The sequence below is a fragment of the Rutidosis leptorrhynchoides genome, chromosome 1 (genome assembly GCF_046630445.1).
Source record: "Rutidosis leptorrhynchoides isolate AG116_Rl617_1_P2 chromosome 1, CSIRO_AGI_Rlap_v1, whole genome shotgun sequence".
NCBI lineage: Eukaryota > Viridiplantae > Streptophyta > Magnoliopsida > Asterales > Asteraceae > Rutidosis > Rutidosis leptorrhynchoides.
The window spans coordinates 695,971,713-695,986,683 of record NC_092333.1 but is presented as its reverse complement, the minus strand read 5'-3'; the positions used below and the strand labels follow the sequence as shown (position 1 = coordinate 695,986,683).

General features: G+C 35.9%; 1 pseudogene; it reads right to left on the bottom strand.

Annotated features, from left to right (window-relative positions):
* Positions 1-7,446: 7,446 nt before the first annotated feature.
* On the bottom strand, positions 7,447-11,794 carry LOC139853030 (BTB/POZ domain-containing protein At5g48130-like; annotated as a pseudogene).
* Positions 11,795-14,971: the final 3,177 nt, after the last annotated feature.

Sequence of the window (14,971 nt, the reverse complement as noted above, 5' to 3'; positions counted from 1 at the left end):
TCACATGATTAGAGACGAAGATCCAGTGACCATTTTGAGCATGGGTTTGCTATGGTTGGTCATGGAAGGGGAAGGTTTGCCGAGAAGAGATCTAGTGATAACGGTAGGTCTATATCTGGAGACGGCGTGAAGGGTGTCCAGTGCTTCAAATGTCAAGAGTGGGGTCACTACAAGAAGGGTTGTTCACTCTGGAAGAATGGTGAAGATAAATTCGGGGGTTCATTAGCTGTAATAACAGTTAATGAATCGGTTAATTTGGGAGATGTTCTCACAATCTCCAAAAGTTCTACTTCTGCTCAAGATGAAAGGATTTTAGATTCTGGTTGTACGATGCATGTGTGTTCCATGGAAGCTTATTTTGATAAGCTAATGTTAAAGAAAGCGGGGTGTTGACTTTAGGTGGTGGATCGACATGTGATGTTGAGGGTGTTGGCATGGTGAAAATAAAATTATTTCACGGAGCTGCTTACACGCTTGGTGGTGTGGCGTACGCACCAAAGATGTGTAAGAATCTAATATCCTCAATCCAGTTGAATTCTTAAGGATATGGCTATTCGGCCGTAGGTGGAGTTATGAAAATCACACGTGGCGTGAAGGTCTTGATGAAGGGAGAGAAGTATGAGGGTTTACATCGTCTGGTGGCGAGTACAAAATGTACTCGTGTCTCGAAGGTTTTGAAAGCGTGCACGTGGGAAACAGATCGGGAACATGTTGGGACATGTTTGACGTAGACGATGGTAAGAAGGAAAATCCTACTGTGGTGGAAGAGGTGATTCGAGACTCCTCTTCGGTGTCAACTAGGTAAGTTGACAGGGTTAGCTGCACATGATTATTGGCCAGTTTATTTGAATCAGGGTTCAGGATCGAGGTGATTCAAGGTGTGTGCAGCGGTGATATGGAGGCCAATGATGAAAGTACTAGGTGATAGTATTTTCGGTGACGAAGAAGATAAATGTTCGTCAAGGTGGAGATTGTTGGACAGAGTCCAAATTGTTGACAAACATTTATGTTGTCAAATTGAATTTTTCATGTTGTTAGCAAAGTCAAATTTGCTAGTTACATTTACATGGAAATTTCAAAGAAAAAGAAAAGTTTGATTTTTGCATTGGAAAAGTCATAAGGTGGCTATGACTTATTTATTGGTTTCACATAGATGTAGCAAATTGTGACTTTTCATGTTAGGCGCATGATGAATGGTATGGTTGTAGTTGTTGGCCGATGCTTTCATATATGCCATTCACAAAGGAAAATCATCTATAAATACATGAGTATGTAGAAGGTGAAAGGCATCCAAATGGATCCAATCCAGAAGGATCATATCACAAAGGGAAAACACAGTTGATCGGTAATATCAACGGAGAGTGTATTTGTGAGGTTGAGAGTTTTATTCTTGTAAGGAGTGTAAAAGAGTGTACGGGAAACTTAGATTTTATACTAAAATTTAAGGGGCTTGGGTTTGGGTTTAACTCATAGTGTACTTTTTTTGTACCGGGTTCTTTTATATTATAAGAATAAAGGAGACTCTTGGGGTGGACGTAGGTAGGGTTTTGCCGAACCACGTTAAATCGTCGTGTTATCAGTTACTTTATTTGCTTTCTATTATTTCTCGCAAGTTTGTCTCAAACAAATTATATCCTCGCTTCCGCTGGTGTGGGTGCGCTAGGCAAATTGTCATAGCAGTGTTAATTTAATGAGAGTTGGATTGGATTCCATATTCAAAGTTGGATTTGGAGTGGATTTATATTGTCTAGAGGGATCTAACGAAGAAGGGAACTCATTTATCAATGGCATTTGATGATTCAAATACATTGAATTACTGGCGATACGTAGACCCCTTTATGGAAACTCAAACAGTTTCTTAACATTGGTTGCTGGAAACTCAAAACAGTTTCTTAACATTGGTTGCGAAGCTTCTGTTCGGAAGAACATCAAACTTCTCAACGATATTATTTTCAGATTGATAAGCAAAAGAAGAGAACAGTTAGAAAATCAACAAAATAATGTAAGTAAACAAAACACTGTAACATGATAAAATTCATACCTTTTTCGTATTTTGGTTGGTAATCTCCAGCATAAGAAAATCAGCTTTATCCCTTGTGACCATAAGTATATTCAAATATTATAAAAAATATTGCTTGGAAATATTAGTATACAATTTCTGTAAGCATATTTAACACTAACTGGTACTAAATTAACAGGTAATTAAACTGAAAGTGTTTTTAGTAGACATCACACCTGGCCAGGCGTACTGTTTCATTGTGCATCAGATTAGCCCGTTATAATTATAATTTAATATCACACCAGATATATATACACACAAAAGTTTGTTCCACACCCATTCACGAAAAACATAGACAGTCAATTATTATTATATCTAGTAAAAAGTCAGTACAATTAATATCAAGATTGTTAAAATATTAGTGCAATTTAATTAAATGGATTCTATTGTCACAAGATATATTTTGTAGAGATTGTGCATATCTCTTATATATGTTGTATTTAATTTAATATAGAGATTGTGTATATCTCTTATAGATCTTGTATTTAATAAAGAGATTGTCCATATCTCTTTTATTAAAGCTAGTTTGTCATTTACTCTTGTAATGTAGTATAAATACTAGAGAAATTATCATGGTGAAAGAATAAGAAAATTCAACCCATTACTTGTCTAGTTTTCAATTTTTTCATGCGTGTTTGTTTACTTAACTTTCATTCTAGCAAGTTATTTATTATTGTATGGTATCTAGAGCTTGGTTTTAAAATTAATCTTTGTGTGCAAATACTCAAAGTTACAAAGCTAAATTCTTGTTATCAAAAATGGAAGTCTCAAATGTAAACATTGGTGGTATGATCAACGGCATGGAAAGACTTGTAGGCAACAACTACAAGTATTGGAAGATGTGTATGGAAGCTTATCTCCAAGGTCAAGACCTATGGGAACTTGTGGCCGGAAGTGATGCCATAATTCCCGTAGAAACTCTTGAGCAAGGCGAGTCACGAAGAAAATGGAAGATCGTGGGAAGGCTCTCTTTGCGTTGAGGACATCAATTAGCAAAGAGTTCATAGAACATGTTCGTGATCTTAACTCGCCAAAGGAGGTTTGGGATACTCTTGAGAAACTCTTTACCAAGAAGAATACCGCACGGTTTCAATTCTTGGAAAATGAGTTAGCAATCTCAAGATAAGAAGGTATGCCAGTTTCTGAATATTTCTTACGATTCAAAACTCTCTGTTCTGAAATTTCAGAGATTGATACAAACGAGAAAATCAGTGAATCTCGGTTGCGAAGATATTTAATTCGCGGTTTGAAGAAAGAGTACGTTCCGTTCATAACCTCTATTCAGGGGTGGGCTACTCAACCTTCGGTTGAAGAATTGGAGAATTTACTCTCTAATCAAGAAGCTTTGGCCAAGCAAATGGTCAAAGGATTTGAAAATGATGCGGTATTGTTTTCAAAAGGGAAGAACTTCAAGAAAGGTTCTTCTAGCAAAGAAAAAAGAAGAAGAGCAAACTAGTTACAAAAGTAACTATGAGAAGAAACCTCCCACATGTTACAAGTGCGGGAAGGTTGGTCACATCAAAAGATATTGTCGTTCTAAAGTCACAAAAGTAAACGTGGCTTGTTCAAGCAACGATGATGACGAAGTCAAATGGGATCAATGTTTTACCGTTGATACGGTTGTTAAGAAGAATCAATGGATTATTGATTCGGGTTGCTCTCATCATGTGACCGGTGATGGAACTCTTCTTCATGACGTTAGAGATCACAATCAAAATCCAGTTGTAATCACGGCCGACAACTCAACTCATCCGGTTAAAAAGGAAGGTAATGCTATTCTTGACGTTAATAATAATACTTTAGAAGATGTTTATCTTGTTCTTAAATTGACCAAGAATCTAGTTTCGGTACCTCAAATTACCGAATCTGGAAAACATGTTCTTTTTGGTCCAATGGATGTGAAAGTCCTTGAGAATGTCAAGGAGATTGTGGGTGATGTTCTTTTCACGGGAGAAAAGAAAGGTTCTTTGTTTATGTTGTCTGCATGTGAGGCTTATGTGAAGAAAACAAGTCAAACCGACAACGGAGCTATTTGGCATGCTAGACTAGGCCATGTGGGATATCAAATGTTGCAAAAGATATTCTCACATAAGATAGTTGATGGAATTCCTCAATTAAAGAATGTTCGTGAGGAAGTAATATGCCAAGGATGTCAATATGAAAAGTCACACCGACTTCCATATAAAAAGTCAACAAAGCGAAAACAAGGTTTGCTTGACTTAATTCATACGGTCTTGATGGGGCCAACAAAATCACCAAGTTATAGCGGTCATCGCTATGTAATGGTGTTAATTGATGATTATTCTCGGTTTACTTGGGTGAAATTCCTAAAGGAAAAAAGTGAAGCCTTATCAAAGTTCATAGAGTTCAAAGAAGCAGTAGAATCAGAATTTGGGAGAAAGGTAAAAGCTCTTAGAAGTGATAATGGTGGAGAATTCATATCAAATGATTTTTTTACTTATTGTAAAACAAATTGTATTTCTCGCCAAATGACTTGTCCGGATACTCCACAACAAAATGGGGTTTCAGAAAGAAAGATTGCTTACCTTGTTTCAATATGCTTATCTTGGTTACATGATAAAGGGTTGCCTAGGGAGCTATGGGCGGAAGCACTTCAATGTGCTTGTCATGTGTCTAATCGGTTACCATCATGGCCAGGTACACAAAAATCATCTTTTAAGCTAGCTTATGGTCAAAAGCCAAATGTAAGCTATTTTAGGGTGTTTGGTTCTATTTGTTATGTTCATGTTCCAAAAGCTAACCGAACCAAACTTGAACCCAAAGTTCGAAAGTGTATTTTTGTTGGTTATGATTCTTACAGGAAAGGTTGGAGGTGTATGGATCAAGAAACAAAGAAGTTTACCACTTCAAGAGATGTGGTATTTGATGAAGTGTCTTCTCAATTTTCTGAATCAAGCAAAACTGGTGAAGAAAATAGAGATTATAAATTTATGTTTCCTAGCTTCAACACTCAAGAAGAAAGTGAGAATGATGGTGTTTCTCAAACTCAAGAAGAGACACCTAGTGAAGAAGTACCAACTCAAGTTAGAAGGTCAACAAGAGAAAAGAGACAACCAAGACATCTAAGTGACTATGGGGTGAACACAGTCACAACTTGTTTCTTTTCAGGTGGCTTAACCAAAGAACCAACATGTTGTGAAGAAGCTAAACATTCTCCGGATTGCAGAAAAGCAATGCAAGAGGAGATTGATGCATTGGAAAAGAATGAAACTTGGGAGCTTGTCAAGAAACCGGAAGCATGTAAACCGGTTACTTGCAAATGGGTCTACCGTTTGAAGAAGAACTCGGATGGAACCATTAATAGGTTCAAGGCTCGGTTGGTGGCTCGTGGCTTTTGTCAAAGTTATGGGCTTTATTATGAGGAAACTTTTAGCCCGTGGCTAAAATGGTAACGGTGAGAACAATAATCTCACTAGCGGCTTACAAAGGGTGGAAATTGTGGCAACTTGATGTAAAGAATGCTTTTCTATATGGAGAGCTTGATCGCGAGGTGTTCATGGAACAACCTATTGGGTTCATTTCAAATCAATTTCCAGAATATGTGTACCGGTTAAAGAAAGCTCTTTATGGCTTGAAATAAGCTCCGAGAGCTTGGTATGGTAAGGTTGCACAATACCTTGTCTTTTGTGGTTTTAAGATTTCTGACGCGGATTCTAGTTTGTTTGTATAGAAAGAATCAGGTTTTCATGTTTTGGTGTTATTATATGTTGATGACATGATTATCACTGGAGGAAACGAGTCAGAAATCTCTCGTTTAAGTGATAATCTTTCGGTTCGTTTTGAAATGAAGAATCTGGGGGAGATTGGATGTTTTCTTGGCTTGAAAGTTGATAAATTAAAAAACGGATACTTTATCTCTCAAAGGGGTTATGTAAGAAGTCTCTTGGAACGTTTCAACATGGGAGAGTCAAAGCCTATGACTACTCCAATGGAACCAAACCTCAAAATGAAGAAAGATCAAGGAAAAGAGCTTAAGGATGTGAAGTTGTTCCGACAAATGGTTGGGAGTTTGATCTATCTAACCATCACAAGTCCGGAAATTGCTTACTCGATTGGCATTGTTTCACAATTTATGCAATGTCCAACTAATGTTCATATTGATGCAGCAAAAAGGATCATTCGTTATGTGAAAGGATCAATAGGCCACGGCTTGTGGTATAAGAAGTGTGATAATGTTTTGTTAAATGGTTTCGTGGATGCAGATTGGATGGGAGACGCAAATGATAGCCATTCAACTTCGGGTTACTGTTTTAACATGGGTTCCGATGTTATTTCATGGTGTAGCAAGAAGCAAGATGTTGTTGCTTTGTCTAGCACGGAAGCGGAATACATAGCTGCAACAATGGCGGCTCAAGAATGTACTTGGTTAAGAAAATTGATTGGTGACATACTTGAAAAAGTAGATTATGTTGTCAAATTGAAATGCGACAACGAAAGTGCAATCAAGCTTGCTTCGAATCCTGTGTTTCATGCCCGTACTAAGCATATAGAAATGAGATATCATTTTATTCGTGAAAAGGTTCTTAGCGGGAAAATCGAGCTAGCAAACGTAAGGACAAATGCTCAAGTAGCCGACATCTTTACTAAAACTCTAATGAAAACCAAGTTCATGGAATTTCGAGAAACGTTGGGGATTATTGATCGAGAGTTTGCACTAAGGGGGAGTGTTAAAATATTAGTGCAATCTAATTAAATGGATTCTATTGTCACAAGATATATCTTGTAGAGATTGTGCATATCTCTTATATATCTTGTATTTAATTTAATATAGAGATTGTGTATATCTCTTATAGATCTTGTATTTAATAAAGAGATTGTCCATATCTCTTTTATTAAAGCTAGTTTGTCATTTACTCTTGTAATGTAGTATAAATACTAGAGAAATTATCATGGTGAAAGAATAAGAAAATTCAACCCAATACATGTCTAGTTTTCAATTGTTTCATACGTGTTTGTTTACTTAACTTTCATTCTAGCAAGTTATTTATTATTTTAAAGATCGAATTATAATCAAATCCCATTTGATCCAATATCCAGATGAAAAGTTTATACAGTTTTTGATCCATAATTACGTTGAATCCACAAGCCAGTGACTTGAAACATCTGGCTATAAACCCATTGAAAAACAAATCATTCCTTCCCTTCTATCATGATATAAATTTTAATTTTCAATTAATCTTTCTCAAACTAACACAAGAATTTGGGGTTGGATTGTATAGGTGAATGTAACAAACAATCGATTTACCGACTGATATTTGGAAACCCTAAAGAGAGAAGCAAAATTGCTTATGCATTTCAAGCGTCCGGGTTGCTTTTGCATTTAACTGATATGGTTTTATTCCGATCTAAAATTAAAATGGGCATACTCACGATCTACCACGCATATACAGATACGCACAATATGTACACACTGTCGGAAGTGAGACTTGAACTCCCAAGTCCCAATTCTTAAAAAGTTGATTGGTATCAAGCCCTTTGACCATCAAACAAACACCAACAACTTCAGCGATGTGGCTGATTGATTTAATAATGACAAAACACAACATTTCAAGCCATATATGAACACTCAGATTACAAACAGCATGGGGCTAAGATAAGTACAAACAGTATGTTGACACCCCTAAACTTCCCATTTACTTTATCTACTGATTAGAAGATGAAAGATGTAGATGAGTGGGCTGAGCCCTACACTAGTCAACGGGTTAAACACAAATATAAACTAAATACAATATAAAATAATGATCAGTTGATAAAAAACCACCATGGCTGCAATAAGCACAATGAGATAGAATGTACCAGACGTCGTGAATGTTGCCATGCCACGATACTATATGCATCTCAAAGTTTGACCGAACCGAATTCATCATCAGAAGCCATATTTTGCACAGATCAGTTCATCAGTTCCCTTTTGACAAAAAAATAAAAAAATAAAATAAAATAAAAAAGAAGGAAATGAAATAAGAGTTGATTACCAAAAACATCCTCTAAGTAAGTATATTACACGATCATCGAATGTATATCAAACACTGCAAAATTCTCAACAAACGCATCTATGTGACTGCTTAATCTCGAACTCCCCACTTCACAAGATCAATGGATTCATGTCAAGCAGCCTAATATCCAAAGGTATGAGGTTACAATCTGTTACAGATAAGATTTTAGTACATTTTCTGCATTCTGAACGTTTTTTAAATGTACAACACAGATGATATGCAATAGTGAATAGAGTGTGCATTACCCATTGATTGTAATAGAGCATGTCATGTGATGGCTACTTGCATAGATATTACAAAATGTATTCTGACCAACTCTTTCGGCATCCATGTCTAATGCATTGTTTCTTTTCAAGAATATAAATCAAAATGCTTAAGAAACACGAGCCCGCACTAAACTGATTTAACGGTATCAATCATAATTGGATTTGGAAAGTACGGACCTTGAAATGTTGATTTGATGGTATCAATCATACAATTAAACTCTTCCTTTGCGATTGTTTGTGACTGCATATCTCACGTGCATATAGCTTATTAGCGTCTTTAAACAGAAGAAGAAGCTTCTTTCCCAAGACAAATCCTCTTGACCACCATCGACAATCATCAAATACAACTTTAAAATAAAGAATAAAGAAGCAGGAGCAAAGACCAATATTTCAAGCAGATCACAAACCAAACTTGAAATTCAGAATAAAGAAGCGGGAGCAAAGACCAAGTAGATATCATTAGCTGGAAATAGGACTTTACCACTGTTTCTATATCATCCGCACATATTTTGTTGTTGACGAATCATGAGCACCGTTGTTTTACACTCTCGAAATGTGCTGTTTATAAGCTTCATATGTATTCATTTACTTCGTCGATCAGTAACTATGTACTATAAGCGATTGAAGTACCAATAATAAAATGTAGACTCCAATAGTGTTTCAATGAGTTCCGTGAATCTTTTCGAGCTCATTTTTGTGTCACTAGCTATACGTGATAATTCTGCAACTACGGAATGATAAGGCGAAGGAATATTGCTATTTGAACACATATTAAACGCGCCATAAGTTGAAAATATGCTCTCCATGGTAACCATCTCAATGCTACTTGAAAAATCATACATCTTATTATTTTCTGGTAAAAGGATATCTTCAACTTGAGCCATATGCAACGCACCAGATATTTGATTTTGCAACCTTATCGTATACTCTTTACCTAAATCGAATTTTAGTGTTTTCGAGAGTAAACTGAAGTAGAATCCAACTGGAATGACTCTACTACCCTTCTCTCCGATATGAAGTAAATCAAGAACCTTGTTTAACAATAAAGCTGCATCTTTATCGCTGTTTTTTCAACCGAAAGTACCCAATTCGAGTAGAACAAAATGACCGGGCTAACATACTTTTCTTTCATACCTTGTCTTCTTAACGACCCGATGACCCGTTTGAAAACCCAAATGGGATAGCGATAAGGTCTTTGATCCACACATCTTGGCTCATGATTTCTTGAACCATTTCAGAGCACCATTTTTGAGTGCTTAAAGCTTCTAAAGTGACAACAGGTTGGTCTCTTCTTCCTTCTGGATCAAGAATCTCCATGTAAGCAATGAAGGCTACAGACTCAATGCAACGCCTCACAACTAAGAGCTCCTCAGCCCATTGGTTAAGTGATTGACATCTTTGAAGGACGATAAGTGTGTCATCCCAACTTTGTAACACCTTGGTTCAAGTATATGTCGAACCGTTCACATAAGTTCCCCAAGCTATACTCTTCTGTCATTTCAAGATACTCAGCCGCACATCTTAGAGCTGCAACGTTAAACGGGTCAACTAAGGTGGATGAGCCATAGATAAAGAGTGAGATCATCTCAAATGTCTCGGGTCCGGCTGGGAAATCATGTGGCAGCTCAACTTCGTTTGACTCGTTTAGTTCTCGGTTAAAATATCCACTTCTTGAAAACAGTGGATACTGCAAATAATATAATGGTCATCAGTAAATTTCGTTTGACTCAGTATACAATGAGTATACAACAAAACACGAACATCTAATTTGTTCAAACCGCACGGTTTGACATTAAATGTCCGAAAGGAAATGTTTGGGTATCAATTACCATTGAAATAATCACATCAACAATCTGTTCAAGGAACTGAGAGTATCGCAACGGTATCCAAAACAAGCAACTCCCAGAGTAAGTGACACCATTCAATAATGCATCAAAACAGTACGCATGGCGATTTCAAAAATCCATAGTCAAACCTCGAAAAATACATAGCTAGAGGAAAGACAAACTGTAATCAGAATAACGTATTAGATCACAAAAACGCTAACTCAATTTATATGACAGCAGAACATAACGCACTCGATCATCCACATCTGCAATAATCATCTTCAATTGGCTTTCTCAAGGTGATTCCGATAAAATAAATCAAACAAAATTAAAGGTGATAACAGATTTAGTCCATATAGTAGAATCAGAAGAATAAAGGAATGTTCAAGAGTAAGGCAACAAAGAATCTTCTCATCATATGAACGGAATAGTGATGAATATATAACCAGTTGTCATTTCAACTATAGCTCATTCTCAAACCTACAAATTAATAATATCACAAATATAGATTGAAATGGAAATGATTATTTATGATAGATAAAGTGAAGACTAAACCTTCTTTTTTATATAATACTAAAACTTACAGAACCATAAGTCCGAAAAAAAAAAAAAAACATTCTTTTTGCAGAAAGAAAGACATGAGGAGAAAATATAAAAGCGTACCAGAAACATTCTTATGTCATAGTTTGGATCATTCCACCTCCGCAACACTAAACAGTACGTGCGTGCGGATGATACAGAGAAAGCATTCATTCGACTTCGTCGGAAAGTAAAGGAGAGCAAGCCAGTAAGTGACTAAATGACCTATAAGAAAATGAAGACTTGAACAGTGTTTATCCCAAGTAAGATGTGTCACCATTCGACAATGCATCAAAACAGCACATAAGGAGATTTCAAAAATCCCAAGTCACATCTCAATAATCATCTTAACTTGGCATTCTCCAGGTGATACAGCATAATAATTTATATATTTCAAGTATTAATTGATAAAGCAAAATAAGGTTGGTTAATGGTAGTGCATTTACCTGTGATATTCCTTTTATGTCAACCAAATCTATTGATTCAATGACATGTATGATTCACTACTTTTTGCTTCAGTGAGAGGCTTAATGTCATCACCTGTAAAATTGTATTTCGTGGGTCTTCCTCTACGGTTGTATGAAACAGAGTTTTGGCTGTGCTTAGCTGTGAAATTTGAGAATATATCACAAGGTTTAATATTTACATAGTGCATACTATTAACATGTAGGAATTGAAAGTAAGGTATAACCTGGTATCCTGATTTCATCATCTACTGGTAAGTTGAAGGGAACGACGTTAATGTCGTCTCCAGTGGTGGACTGAATCATTTGCTGAATACCTGAAATATAAATGTATTATTATGTTCCATACTAAGAATTAAGAATGATATTATTCAGGTGATGGGCAAATACTACATCAAATCCTCAGCATGTGGCATATTAGAGTGACAAACTGTAGTAATAGTTACCTTCAGTGGTGGATGTGGAAGTTGATGTGAATTTGGAACGCGTTTTGATCAACTTGAAGTGTGGTTTTCATATTTGGTGAAAAATCGAATTACTTCAAATTACATGAGCTGGGGATTCGGTTTACATAATCGAACGCCATATCTTTAACTATCCCCTAGATCCATATTTCCGTATAATATAAAAAGATCATCGCAATTAATCTGAACACCATCTAAATAAACTGATTTAAATGATGAATCACCTAACATATGGCAATATATCAGTTAATTCAATCAGGACATAGACGAATTTGAAAATAAAAAGTTTTGGAGGTGTATAGAATAAATACAAACCATATGAGTAAAATTTAAACCAAAATTGTAATTGTGATGTGATTGAATACTAATTTTAACTTACAGAAGGATTGGGTTGTCAAGAACTCAAACAGTCCGTCTGCTGCTTTAAGATATAAAAACAAGTCAGTTTGAATCGTCCCATCCCGGAAACAAAATGACATTACGGCAACTATATAACGAAACATGAAAATCAGCCCAGAATCATCCCTCTAAGTGAGTATATTACATCATCAGACCCCATCTTTTACACAGATCAGTTCCCTTTTGACAAAGAATAAAAAAGAGATGAAAGAAGAAGAGTTAATTACCAGAATCATCCCTCTAAGTGAGTATATTACATCATCATCGAATGTATCTCAAATGCTGCAAATTCTCAACGAAAGCAGCCTTAATATCCAAAGTATGGGATTACAATCTGTATAGATAAGATTTTAGTACATTTTGGGCATTCTGATCATTTTTTAAATGTACAACACAGATGATATATATGCAATAGTGAATAGAGTGTGTGTTACCCATTGATTGCAAAAGAGCATGACATGTGATGGCTACTTATCCATAGATATTTAAAACTGTGTCCTGACTTTAAACTCATTCGGCATCAATGTCTAATGCATCTTTTCTTTTTCTTTTAAAGAATAAATCAAAATGCTTAAGAAACACGAACCCACACTAAACTGATTTAACGGTATCAATCATAACAAAATTAAACTTTGGATTTGGAAAGTACGGACCTTGAAATGTTGATTTGATGGTATCAATCATAAAATTAAACTGTTCCTTTGCGATTGTTTGTGATTGCATATCTCACGTGCATACAGCTTATTATCGTCTTTAAACATAAGAAGAAGCTTCTTTACACCGAAATTTAATGAAAGACAGATCTTCTTTAACACCATCAACAATTATCAAATATAACTTTAAAAAGTCACTTCAGTTATTTCAAACAGATCACAGACCTAACTTGAAATTCAGTCCAATAAAGAAGGAGCAAAGATCTAGAATTTCATACCACGGCATGAAACTGATCAAACTGCAATGGCCCAAGAATATTTTGATGTAAACACATTGCCTCTAATGCATAATCATCAAACAACACATATCCGCACCAAAAGAAAAGTGACTTTAAACAAAGAAAGGTTTAAGTATGTACAAACCAGAAATTATAAGACTAGAATATTGCTGCTAGACCGTCCTCTACTTAAAAAGACGAACTTGGAAAAGCCCAAGAACATTCGTGTCCAAGCATGCATAGGCAATCTTGGAACTATCTGTCTGCAAAAGAACAAAAGAAAGATCAGTCAGTAGCACGTGAAACCCAACAGTCATACGAAGAAATATGAGCAACAAAAAAACCTGAAATAGGTTATCATGACGTCTGGACCACTGGCAATCAACAAACAGAACACACACACGGTTCTTTTAGTTGAGAAAGCTAAGTAGGAATTCGGTCAACTAAAGAAGTAGGAGCAAAGATGACAACTTCAGATCACAACATGAAATTGATTGAACTGCAATGGCCTAAGAAATTAGCTTTAAACAAAGAAAGATTAGATAGGTACAACCTGCATTTATAAGACTAAATAATCACTGCACTTCTTTGACGGGGTTTAACGAAGCACATAAAACAAAGAAGTCAGAGCAAAAAACAAGAACTTTAGGCACAACATGAAACTCATCGAACTGTTTCTTTGTGATTGTTGGTGATTGCATATCTAAAGTGCAAATAGCTTATTATTGTCTTTAAACATAAGAAAAAGATTCAAGAATGTGTTGGATCTTCCACGCAAGACCTTAATGCAGACAGCAAACACCACATATAAAACACATATCATTAAAAGAAAAAGAAAGAACGACTCCAATCAAAGAAAGATTTAATTAGGTACAAACCTGCATTTTATAAGACTAGTTGGCTTCTTTCCTTGACCTGGTTTAACGAAAGACAGATCTTATTGAATCTTGAACAACATTGACAGTCAATTATAACTTTAAAAAACTGTAATTTATAATATCAATATCGAATATGAAAACCAAGAATCATCAACTCATTTGATAAATATATGAAATTTGAGGCCTTTCATAAAGCCAAACAGAAATACAAATCATTCCCTCCCTACTGTTACGATCTGAGTTAATCTTATCCCATATATATAATTTTAATTTAATCTTTTTCAAACAAAATCAAGAACTTGTGTTAGTGAAAGAAGTAAGGAAGGGGGTGGATAATTGGATATAACCGAAGAATGTTAAGATGCATGGAACTGATATTTGAAAACCAAACGAACGTTTGAATCTTCCGCGGCGCGAATCTCTTGAGAAATTGTACCTCGTTTCAGATCGAGATGCTCGTTTCACTTCTAGACTTACAAAAAGCCTTGGGACCACGTTTAGACATGAGTACAGCACATCAACCACAAACCGACGGACCAACCAAACATACGATTCAAACCTTGGAAACCATAATACGAGTTTGCGTTATCAACTTCAAATTTACTTGAGAAAAGTATTTGTCTTTAGCCGAATTCTCTTACTACAATAATTTTCATTCGAGTATTAACGCCACACCTTTCGAAAACTCATATAGCCGCAATTGTCGTTTTCTTAATTGTTGAACCGAAGTAGGTGACAAGCAAACCACCGGACCCGGACTCATTCATGAAATAACCGTTAAGATTCGTTCAAATCCCAGAAAGGCTCAAGACGGCCCGTAATCGCCACTATATCGATGTTAAACGTAAACCTCTCGAATTCCAAGTGGGTGGCCGCGTAATGTTAAAAGTCGCACCTTGAGAAGGTGTAATCCGTTTCGGGAAATTTTCGAAAGCTAAATCCGCGATATTTTGATCCTTTTGAAATCTTGGGGCGTATTGTACCCGTTGCTTACCGTTTCGAACTCCCAACTCAATCAAATTCCGTTCATCCTACATTCTGTGTATCAAACTTAAATACGTGTCTTGCGAAACAAGAACTTGTTATCCTTT